This window comes from Chelonoidis abingdonii, chromosome 7 (assembly GCF_003597395.2).
Source record: "Chelonoidis abingdonii isolate Lonesome George chromosome 7, CheloAbing_2.0, whole genome shotgun sequence".
Classification (NCBI taxonomy): Eukaryota; Metazoa; Chordata; order Testudines; family Testudinidae; genus Chelonoidis; species Chelonoidis abingdonii.
The window spans coordinates 102,492,507-102,505,249 of NC_133775.1; the positions used below are offsets into that span (position 1 = coordinate 102,492,507).

Genomic DNA, 12,743 nt, shown 5'->3' on the forward strand with positions numbered 1-12,743 from the left:
TTATGATCAGAATAATTAAAACTGAACACTTGGAGGGAGCACTTGCATGCCAAGTGCTCAGCTTTTGCTCTCTTTGAGGCAGAGAAACCTCTGCCCACCGCACAGAAATGTGCACGCTGCTGAGCAAGAAGGAAAAGCTTATGCCTACAATTAAATCAATGCTAGTGCGTAGGGGCTACTCCTGCTGCCACCCTGGAGAGCTGCTTTGTGTAGAAAGGGTGCTTTTAGGAGACATGTGCTGGGCTCACCAGCCTGCCTCCCTCACCTAGTCTGGTTACTTCATCTGACAGAAGTAGACACAGGTGTATTTAAAGAGTAATATGATTCACATGCATTGTTTTCATGCTAGAAACACCAGTGCATCTTTTGTATTCATTTTGGACAGCTGAAAACAGAGGAAAGAGGGCTGCAAAGGGTTGTGTGTGCTGGAAAAAGGAAGGAAATGAGAAAATATAAGGTTGGGTTTTATCAAAAATATTCTTTGTTGCAAAATATTCTTGTCTCTCACATTTTACTCTAATTTCTAGCTCACTATTTGACACTTTTAGACTCTCCTTCCTCACTCCTGACTCTGGTTAGTGAGCATGGATAAGAAAAACAAACAATACAACCAAGTTTTCATGCAACTCACTATTCATATAGTAACTGACCAGGAGCTCTGATACCCTCTCCTAAGCCTAGATGAAACCAGAATTTCACACAAGCACCAATGTAGTTCTTTAGGAGTTAATGATATAGGCCCCTATTCTGCAAATCCTGACACATATTAGTAGCTATACACACATCTAAGTGAACTTAATGGAATTACTCACATAGCTAAGAGTTTATAGCATAGGGGCCACAGCTGACATTTACAGGGCTATGTGTGTTCATAACTATGCCCCCTTTGGGCAAACTAATTCTTCGTCCTATAAACAACTGTGGGTAGCTTATAAGCCCCTGCTACTCCTTTAGCGCAAGTAGCAGAGCATGATCAGATGTGATACATGTGTGTAGGGACTAGAAAAGAGACCAAGACAGAGTCTGGATTTGAATCTGAACCTCTCAAAATCTGAGGGGGGGAGGGAAGTGCATCTAAGTTTTCCAGTTTGGGCCCATCTCTAGAACGGACAATGGTGTAACCATTTAAACCTTTTCAGAAATGCTCCAGCCATTGCTTCCAGGATGAAACCGAGGTACAACAAAATCACTTCCTGACACAATTTTGTGGGCAAATAATGGCACTCCTTTACACACAGTTTTACAGAATCAAGTGTGTAAATGCAATAGCAACCAATGTAAACCAAAAACATTCATGGCTCAGGAAAAAAGGCCCTACTTTCCATGCCTTTATTAGCACTGAAGCTATTTGTCTGCTTTGGCAGCAATATGTATTTATAAAAAAAATCCCAAAGCTTTGCAGCCCCAAGAAACATTCAAGTTAAATCTGTAAGAATTTTGCATACAATATCAAAGAGCAAGACAACGCAGTGAAACTTTTCAAATAGCTCATTTTCCTCTTAGCAAAGCAGATTTTCTTACTGTAAAAAAAGTGCACATAGAGTCAGAAGTATTCTTGCAAAACGCAGCGTGAGCTGCACGTAAGACTGACCACACGTTCAAAGAGCCGATCTATCTCCTCCCATTTGGCAAGTCAGATACTAGAGTCCTAAACACACTGCTTTGAAAGTCTGAAAAAAGCCAGAAAGGCTGGTCATTTTCACCATCTTTCCTCGGTGAGGAGGAGGAGTGAGGGGATTGAATTTTATATTAAAGTAATATGTGCTCTAAAGCGACTCTCTGAAACTGAACATGTTCTTTAATTCAATTAAATAAAAAAACACAAAACCTTTCCTTTAACCGAACATCTCTGAAACACTATTGTTTGAAGCAATGGTGGGCAACCTGTGGCCCGTCGGCGTAATCCACTGGCAGGCTACAAGACAATTAGTTTACATTGACTGTCCGCAGGCACGGCCACCCACAGCTCTCAGTGGCTGCGGTTCGCCATTCCTGGCCAATGGGAGCTGTGGGAAGCTGCAGGGATGTGGTGGCTGCTGCTTCCGGCAGTTCCCATTGGCCAGGAACGGCGACTGCAGCCACTGAGAGCTGCAGGCAGCCTTGCCTGTGGACGGTCAATATAAATACTGTCTCGTGGCCTGCCAGTGGCTTACCCTGATGGGCTATGTGCAGCCCTCGGGCCGCAGGTTGCCCATCGCTGGTTTGGAGTATTTTAATCTCTCTACTAAAGTTGCCATATTTCACAACTCCTGGCACTCCTGTTCCCTTTCTTTGACATCTTTCATATTCCCATTCCATTTCCATCACTGTAAGATTTCTCCTTATACTAGTGGCCTGGAATTTATGTATAATTATTTATTTCTCCAGATTTGTGTCTCAGTAAGCCATTAACTCATTTTTAAAGCAATTTTAGGGCAAGCTCTTTAAAAAGTCATCATTCTCTTCTCCCACAGTGCCCCCAATCTATTTCAATTTCCAATGTCAATCAACTATTTCTAATATTTTTCAGCTGGTACATAAATGTTCCATCCATTTTAGTGTAATGGCTGTAAGAGACTTACATGTAACAAGCACAGTTCTGTTTTATATTAGTTAGCATTATGAAATATATACACACATATTTGACTCCCCTCTCCTCCACTGACGTTTTCTAAATGAATTTATTGCTCATGAAAGGTTCAGTATGGCAATCCAACCTACAGAATAGGTGAAACATGCACAACAGCAGTGAATGCTCTCTGCGTCCCCGTGTGCCTCAACTGGCACTGGTTGAAATTTTTTTTTGTGAAATATGACCCGAAACTGTTTGTGAATTTATGCCAATTTTGCTGAATTGTTTCAATGGGGGGGGGGACCCTAAAAATACTCTGAAAAAACCTCAAAACATTGTTTCAACATTTGCAAAATGAAACATTTTAATTTTCGAATAGAAGTTTCCTCTAATTAATTTGTTTTTAAAAAAATTAGAAAGAGCTCAGTGGTGAAAAACAATTTGTTTGACCCAAAACAATTTTTTTCAACTTTTTTGATTAGCCGAAATTTTTCAAAATTTCATTTTTGGTTTGACCAGAAATAAAATGATTTTTTCTGATTTTTCAGACTTGCCGGCGAACCAGTAAGCCCATTATTTGCACAGCTCTAGCCTCAATCTCAACATGAAGGGATCAGCTCTAGGCATACAAAGTTCAGTCTCAACACCCAACCCATCCTTGCCCTGCGCACTGACAGAAGTGCTTTCAAGGGGACTAAGATTCGGGTCTAAGAGAACAAGTGTCCTTGGCCTTTCTTCGTTCAAAAACCTATTTAAACACATGTGGATGTGTGCTCTGAACAGCTCTGAATGTCCACAGCCTCCATTTCCAAAGTGGTGCTGTTTTGTGGCCCCCTGAATGCTGTGGCTCTCTGACATCAGATATTGGTCACTTTCAACCTGTCCCAGCAACCGTCAGGTCTGCCTGCAACCTCACTGAACATTTCTTCCCTTAAAAGCTTGAGCCCCCAATGCTGCTCCAGTGCATAGGAGAAGTCTGTGGATGGAAAAAAACATCTCTGCCATTGTGAAAGACGTAGTGCTCTGAGAATGCCTGAACAATTTGCTGGTTTTAACAGTGCCAAGCAAAGTTTTGACTATTTATTTATTTATTGTACAGCTTTAGTCCCTACGGGTCTCATCCAGTTAAAGATATTACCAGTTTTCACAATGCAAAAGACATTAAAAAAAATCTAATTTCCTATATTATCCTTTATACAGCAGTTTTGGGGAATATAAGAAACAGACCTAGTACATATATATTATGGCATCTGGAGAACAGAATCTTGGGCAAAAATCAATCAATACAGTAATAAGGCTCACTTTTTTATAGCTTTTGAAAAGGTTTTTGGGCATTGACTACACATCAGCTACCCAGGAGTAAACTAAACCATATCTGGAATGGATGACCCCTTGCACTTGACTCACCACGAGAGTGATCTATCACGCATCTAGCTTTCCAGCACTCTCCCCAAAGGTAGCAGAAAAGCCTTCCCAAGTTTGCCAACAGTTTTTTTTTAGAATACAGTTTTACAACAGACAGTTATAACTATGCTGCACAAGTACAATTCCAGCAACTGTGTATAACTATATATTGTGTTTCAGCCATTCTGTACAAACAAAGTTCCAACAGCCCTTTCTCTGAGCTGATTTCCACACAGTGTTAGTTGTGTTTTAGGGTACGTCTACACCACAGGATTATTCCGATTTTACATAAACTGGTTTTGTAAAGCAGATTGTATAAAGTTGAATGCATGCGGCCACACAAAGCACAATAATTTGGTGGTGTGCGTCCATGTACCGAGGCTAGTGTCGATTTCTGGAGCATTGCACCGTGGGTAGCCATCTCGTAACTATCCCATAGTTCCCGCAGTCGCCCCCATCCATTGGAATTCTGGGTTGAGATCTCAATGCATGATGGTGCAAAAACAGTGTCGCGGGTGATTCTGGTAATGTCGGTCACTCATTCTTCTCCATGAAGCAACGGCAGACATCATTTCGTGCCCTTTTTCCTGGATTGGCCACTGGCAGACGCCATATGCATGGCAACCATGGGAACCTGTTTTGCATTTGTCACTGTCACCACTACTGTGTACTGGATGCCGCTGAACAGACTAAGTATCGCAGCGCTACACAGCGAGCATTCATTTGCTTTGCAAGGTAGCAGAGATGGTTACCAGTCGTTCTGTAACTGTTTGCTGTGCTATTGTAAATGGGATGAGATGACGGTTATTCCGTTGTTCTGTACATCTGTAAATGGTGCTCCTGGCTGATCTTCACTAAGGTGGCGGGGGCCCAAGACAACAATGGGGAATGGACCACCCCAGGTCATTTCCCTCCTTTACTGTTGTATTCGCTAAAATAGAGGTCAGTCCTGCTAGAATAATGGGTCAAGTGTACTAGAGAAACAGTGTTCAGAGAACAGAGAGCACAGCCGCTGTGTGTCAGATCCACAGCAATGATGAGCTGCATGCCATTCTAGAGGGGTGTTCTCGCAAACAACCCATACCGTTTGCTTCCACTCCTCCCCAACCCTCTGGGCTACATTGCAGGTCCCCATTTGATGTGATGAAAGTAATAAAGCGAATGCAGGAATCAAGAAACACTGAGTTTTAGTGAGATAAAAATGAAGGGGGACAAGCCTCCAGCTGTATGAAGTCAAGCGAGGACATACACGGTGACGGGGAAAGAGGAGCAACAGATGGCTGCTGCTATGATAGTCCAAGGCAAGTACAGAATCTTTATCTTTAGAACATGAAGGGGGGGGGAGCTGATGGACGTTTCAGACCCCCAGTTGCTATGATGAAGGATGTTTACCAGCCGTTCTGTAACCGATCTGCCGGAATAACTAGGAGTCATTCCTATTTTTACCCAGGCGCCCCCGGCGACTCACCTGAGGCCAGCAGGAGCATCACAGGGCTGATGACAAGGACAGTTACAGTCCTACTTCACTGTACGTCTGCACTGGGGAGGGAGGGGAGAGGATAGCTGCTGTTCATAGTGCGCACCCACCTGTGTCTACGAGCAGCGACGCAGTAGACATACGGTGACAACTGGAAAAAGAGTCAACAAGATGACTTTTTCCTTTCTTTCATGGGGCGGGGAGGGGAGTAATTGATGAGATACAAACCCCTGAACCACCACGGAAAACGTGTTCTGACCCTACAGGCAATTGGAAGTCAGCCAAGAGATGCAATGATTTTCGGAAGATGGGCGGGCGATGCGTGGTAGGCTGGAGTCCTTAGATCCTCCACCACCTCCTCATGAGCATCCATTTCGATTCTTTGGCTTTCCAGTTACGCTTCGTCACACAGAGCATCTGGGTGGATCTGCATCATAGCCTGAAGATTTTTTTCAAATGCTTTGGCATTTCGTTTTCTCTAAACGGCGCTGTGATAGAACAGATTTGTCTCCCATACAGTGATCAGATCCAGTATCCCGTATGTCCCTGCTGCGAGCTCTTGTTAGGATTTGGGGACTGCATCGCACCTGTGCTGATACAGAGCTCCACGCTGGGGCAATTAGGAAATGAAATTCAAAAGTTCAGGGGCTTTTCCTGTCCACATAGCAGTGGCATCCGAGTTTCAGATTGCTTTCCAGAGCGGTTACAATGGTGCACTGTGGGATATCGCCTGGAGGCCAATACCGTCGATTTGCAGCCACACTAACCCTAATCCGATACGGTAATACCGATTTCGGCGCTACTCCTCTCGTTGGGGAGAAGTACAGAAACCAGTTTAAAAGAGCCCTTTATATCGATATAAAGGGCCTCGTTGTGTGGACGAGTACAGCGTTAAATCAGTTTAAGGCTGCTAAAATCGGAATAAAGGCGTAGTGTAGACCAGGCCTTAGTCTCAGCAATGCCACCTGTTGGAGACCATGCTACAGCAGACCTCATTTCAGACGAGGAAAAGGTTGTGGTTTTTTTTTTTTTTTAAATGGGTCATCAATAAGCAAATTGTACCGAGCTATTAAACAACATGGTTTATTACAGAAAAAGCCAGTTCTAGAAGGGAACAGGCTTTTGTCTGGAGATTGTTGGGTTTTTTTGCCAAATTCTTTTATTCAGAAAATGATACAATTTACTTCCAAAAGCAGCACTTACATTGGTGTCTGACAGAGAAATCTCCCAGAGACCTCACAGTATTAATCTAGTAGGAGAATTTAATCCCTCTGGGGTAGAAGACCCTATCCACCCAGGCCATGCACATTTAGAAATTATTTATTCTCCAGAGAAATCCTTTGAAGAAGGTGCCACTCTCTATCACTGTCCCAACTGCTTCTTCAGTTGCAGCTTGGAAGAGACCTAAAGAGAGCTGGGAAGTCACCTTGAGGGGACAAAAACAAATTCATGCTCTCCTGGGAAAAACAAAAGGTTCTCGTGCGAGACTGTATCCCTGGCATGTCACATGACTAATACATGAGACTTCTCAGCTCTGTTTCAAAAGTTTTTTTTTTTTCTTTAGAACCTTCTAGCTCCACTTGTCAGTGGAAGGAGGATACTGTGAGAACTGAAGCTGGATTTTAGCCAATTACATCAGCTGTAATCAGATTATACAGTAGTGACTTCAGAAATCAGAAGCATGTTTATTATCAAGCACTAACCAGATTGACATTACTTTGGCCTAGCTAAGATAAAATAGTCTTCGAATCACTTTATGATCTGGATCAGTTACATACTAGGTACAATATGCACAGTGAAATGACCACATTTGTTACTGTCTATTTATAAGCAACACTTGCAAAAAGTTAAATTAACAATAGTCGGCCCTTTGTGTTCCTGAGAATCTCTCTATACCCCAGGCAAACCAGTTTTAGAAAGAGAAAAAAAAGAGTAGAAAAATAGTTCATTGCTAAGTATGAATATAAATGCACACTTGTTGAACTCCTCTAAATTAGAATTTAAAGTAGTAAGTTAACAGGCCCTTAACTATACCCAACACCGAAACAATACCAAGCAACTACTCATTTTTTGGTTTTCAGCCAAAAACTTTGTCAGTTGTTAGTTTTTACTGATGAAAAGTCAAAATTTTCCATAGAAAGTTTTTGGACACTTCCCCCCTCTACCACCCCTCGCCCCCAACAAAAAAAAAAAACCCCAAACAAACAAAAAAACTTTAATTGAAAGCTCAAATTTTCCATCAACTAACAGTTCGGATGGAAAACTTCAACCAGCTCTAGTTAGTTCCACCTTTTAGCTTATTTGCCAGACCTGCTGCTTAGACCAAGATTCTTCTCTGGGTCTCATCTGTAGTAATGTACATGGTGCACAAACCCTGTCTATGGCACAAGCCTTATGGCTAGTCTGCTCTAGTGTCTGGCTGACAGATGTACTAACAGAAAGGGAAGAAAATGAAAAATATGGATTCTACAAATTCCAGATGAGATTTTTCTTGCACGTTTCCTACCAGCCTGGCCAGAAGAGATTCCCTCTTGGTTCATCTGAAAGAGCTGCCCACAAGACCACAGGCATCCTAGGCTGAGTTCTGAAAAAGTTAATATTCAGGATACCCTTCCAGCGCATCCTATTTCCTGGTTAGAGACTCAGCCAGATGGTTAAGCCCATTCTAACGTCTGGTCATCATTCAACAGATCAGACTGCCGTCATTTTAGCAATTTGCTACCATACTGCATCAGCTGCAGATTTTTCTGTTATGAACTTGTCATTATTCTGCCTTATTAAACCTGCCAGTTACATTTTTTTTTTAAACCACCACCACCACCGGTTTGATAATGAGTTTACAAAGTATCTTACATATAACATAGTTGGGAGGGACCACACATCTACCCTGTGATAGGAACTGGGATATGCTAAGGACAGATTTCAGCCCCAATCCTGTTGGAGTGTAAACTCTGATATGCTAGCCAAAATTCCAGTTGTGTACTTTCATTTGGTTCGACTAATAATTCCCACACAGTTTCGGCGGGACACGCTTTTCACATTAAATTTCCTATGCTATGTTAATGTGGACTGTTAAACAGCTGTTATGTTTGTTCTCCTCAACCCATATTCCAAACTGCATTTCAACAATGGGCGAGTAATGTTTATACTGCATGTATGAAGTTTGTAAAATGCTTTAGGATGAAAGGCAGTATATAAATGTAATATATTATCAGCTCTAGCATTTCCAAGCCTTTCTCAATTCCACCAGCTGTGTCTGACTGATCGTCTTCTTATGTCCTAGTTTGGACAGAGATTTAATGACAAGTACTTATGTCACCACTGAATCAGACAAATGTTTTAACGTCATGTAGTACATTGTTATGCCAACATTCCCCCCTTCACAACCTCTAGGTGAAAATGAAAATGCACTGAAGTAAATACAGACTTTAAAATCTACGTTTGTTATAGGAACTTTCTGCAAACTCAAGGAGTTTCTTCAACATAAGAACTCCTGAAACATCAGGTTATAGAAGAAATCTAATAGGCAGAGCTCACACATCTAGTACAATTTATCATATCTGTTACTGATTTTACATTTACAAGACTTTTGTTTGTAGGACTCCAGATTTAACAAAGCAACTGGATTTGCAGGTAAAATATAGAACATGTATTTGGCTTCAATCTTTCTACAATTATTTCTATAGTTAATTCAAGAAAATCACACTTCCTATATTAGTTCAGAAATGCAAACTGATTTAGGATATTACAGATTAAGAAGTTGGATGGATTCATCAATTTCTTTGTTGTTCTTTAGTGAAAAGAGTATCATTCCGTCATTAAGGGGGGGGGTTTCAATGGAGTCTATGGCCTTGGCTACACTTGAGAGTTACAGCGCCGTTGGTGGCTTTATAGCGCTGTAACTCAGTCCCTGTCCACACTGGCAAGCCACATACAGCACTCTATCTCTGTGGCTACAGCACTGCTTGTACTCCACCTCCCCGAGGGGAATAAAGAGTATAGGGCTGCTGCTGCAGTGCTGGGGCACCAGTGTAAACAGGGAATAATCTTAGTACTCTGTGACTGACCTCCAGAAGCTTGCCATAATCCTTTTAAGTGAAGGTTCCGCTCTTTGTTCTGTTGTGATATCTCTCTTTGTTTTGTTGTGAACTCCGGGGTCCCGGAGCTGCTTATCAAAAAAACAAACACAGCTCCTGTTTGCTGTGACTGAGCAGAGGCAGGGGGGCTCCCTTTGGAAGGCCCACAGCTAGTGTTTGCTTGAAGAGAGGGGGCGGGAGGGGGGCTGAGGAGAGAAGCAGTGCGGCAGGCGGGGGGTGCATTTCAGCAAGGCTGCTCATCTGGTCTGTGAGGAAAAAAACAGCTGCTGTTTGCTTTCAGTGAGTGAGAGAGGGGTGGGGGAGGGGGTCGGAACTTGCAAGGCAGCTGCTGACACAGTGTCGGCTCCAAAAATCCACCCTCTCCCCCACGCTCCCTGTCATACTCCAACCCCCCCTTTTGAAAAGCACGTTGCAGCCACTTGAATGCTGGGATAGCTGCCCATATGCACCGCTCCCAATGCCGCTGCAGATGCTGCAAATGTGGCCACGACAGTGCGCTGGTAGCTGTCAGTGTGGACAGACTGCAGCAGTATCCCTTCTCAGCTGTACGAAGACAGGTTTAACTCCCAGTGCTGCACAGCTGCAAGTGTAGCCATACCCTAAGTAAGTTAAGTACCTAAAATCTCACTGAAGTTCTATGGGAACTGGGCACCTACGTCCCTGATGCTTATTTGGAAACCCCAGCCTAATATACTCAGTCAAAAAGCAAAAGTACACAGGAAATATGGTATACTGATAAATAGAGTTACAATAGTATTATAAGAGGACACAGAAGAACTAAAGAAAGCAAACAAGATTCTTGGATAAACACTGCAATTCACTATAAAGTAAAGGAGATCGTGCCACAATACAAGACCCATGTCAGGCCTAGTCAGATCTTGTGTACCAAACTTAAAGGCATTCAGATGTTAGAAACAGCGCAAAAGTGAACAATAAGGCTAATTTGTGGCAAGAAGGGAATGAAATATGTTCAGTCTTGAAAAAAAAAATATCAAGTAGGGCTGACATATGCGATTGAGCACAAGGTCCTGGCCAGGAATCTGTTACCACTACATTACTAACCTAGACTTAATAAATAAATCTTTGGCTCCAATGTTAGGCAGGGCTTTTTTTAATCCTGCAGATTAGATACATATGAATAAGAACAGCCAATCCAGATACACTGGCTAGTGTAAAAAAAAGAAATGTTATCAGTCTTCATGCTTCAGGGCATAAACTGATCACCAGCTGGAGGTTAAGCAGCATTTTCCCTCATACCGAGCAATTGTTTTAGAATCCTATGCAGTGTCCTCTCACCTTCTCCAGAAGCATTAAGTATATACTGCTGTACAGGCAGGATACTGGGGCTATGTAAACCATTCTGACACAGCAGCTACTACATTTCTGAAGCATATTTCTTTATATACTTTGTTTTCTTGGTCCATTTCTATGATAACCAAAGTTGATAAATATTTAATGACTAAAGGACACATCCAAAAACACTCGCTAAAGAAACAATAGGCCTGGCTGCAAAATAGGAAAATAATGTTTAGAGATTCCCTCCCTTCAGGCTTATGTTTGTGTATATAAAATCATACTTGTCTTTAATACCTTACAATTTATTTCAGCAGTTTTAAAATAAATACCTATACACTTAGTGCAAAAGAGACAAATCATCTTAAAATAAACTTTGTAATCAAAAAGGTTTGAGTGGAGGATCCTATTATCTTTGAAGGTGACAATAAAATTCCCACATTTTTCAATAAGAGTAGGATTGAGGCCACAGGAGTACAGATTGTCTCACGCTTTTGGATTTTTCATAGTTCAAATGACCATGTATTGGACAGTGGAATATTCTTCCCAAAGGAAGCAGCATAAGCCTTATAACTGGGGATATTTAAACCAGACTGAACAAAGCACACACACACACAAAATCTGTCAGAGGGAACAATCATGGCTCAAAAAAAATGTGTGTAGGGGGGACTTTTCCATCTCTACCCTTGGCAAATTCTGTTATTTTGCTTAGGGTGGGTATCTGAGTAAAAATGTGATCAGTCTCTGCCTACTACAGCAGTGTCAATGAAGTTAGGAGCCTCCGTGAATGTCACTTGGACCTGGCCACGAAAGCTTTGGGAGCAAAGCAGCATTTGCCCAGCCTGTTGAGTTCTGGTCCTTGTTTATGAAATATGGTTCTCTGGTGAGGAATACAGAGAATTGACACTTCTTACGTTCAGCTCCCTTCTTTCAGCTTTATATCTTGACCTATGCAGTAGTGATTCCTCTACAAAAGGCTGCAGAGAGAACTCATTTACTAACAAGAAGTGAATAATCTGCTATAACAAAGGGGGGGGGGAATAATAATCAGAAGACAAAAATGCATTTAAATGTTTACACAGCTGGTTTCAAGACAGCATTTCTAAGGACGGCTGCTCAATAAATAATTTTACCACACAACCAGCGGTTTAGCTGCAGTGACAGAAAAATGCACCGTACCCATGCTTCATTTGTAGGACGCTTCTTTGGTCCCATATCAAATCCAGGTGCACCTTCAGCATGGAATAAAGATATCCTCAATCTATTAACATTTTTTAGGAGTATATCAGCTTCCTAGGATGACCATGGTGATTAGTAAATTGCTCCAAGTTTTGTTTCTTTTCCATTAAAAAAAAAATAAAGAACCCAAATGATTCCAATAAATAACTCTAAAAACCAACCTCTCCCCCTTTTGAAAAATATCATAGTTGGATTTGCTGAGGTTGAGGGTGTTTTTAAAAAAATATGTTTAAATGATTCAATTGCTTAACTGCAAGTCAATGCTGCTTACGAATAACGTCAAAGTAATACAACTGCATCTGACTTGACTTTAATTCTCCGTGATTTGATGCCAGCACAATCACTGCCTTAGAACTAGGAAATAAAACAACAGCATGAGATTTTTACCAAAGTCTGTGCATCATCTATATACATGCACACACACTTTGTTTTAAAAGAAAGCTCTTTTGATCCATACCAGAGTTCTGACACTTGCCCACCCCCAGCCCACATCTCTCACACATTTTTTAAATTGCCATCAGGAAATAGAGTAGAACTTTAAATAAATCAAACTCTGAAGAGATCTTTGGTTCATTGTTGCATTCTGAAGATGGCATTTAGTGGAAGTATTTAGTGACAGAATTTCATTGCTTTGGTTTTACGCACACTTAAGAAATGGAGCTGGTCATTAAGCCCTGTGTCA

At 41.7% G+C, this 12,743-nt stretch overlaps 1 protein-coding gene across 1 annotated transcript in view; it reads right to left on the reverse strand.

Moving 5' to 3' along the window:
- Positions 1–12,743, reverse strand: part of COL23A1 (collagen type XXIII alpha 1 chain) — a 340,946-nt gene that overhangs the window by 154,222 nt on the left and 173,981 nt on the right. The gene's annotated exons all lie outside the window — the stretch shown is intronic.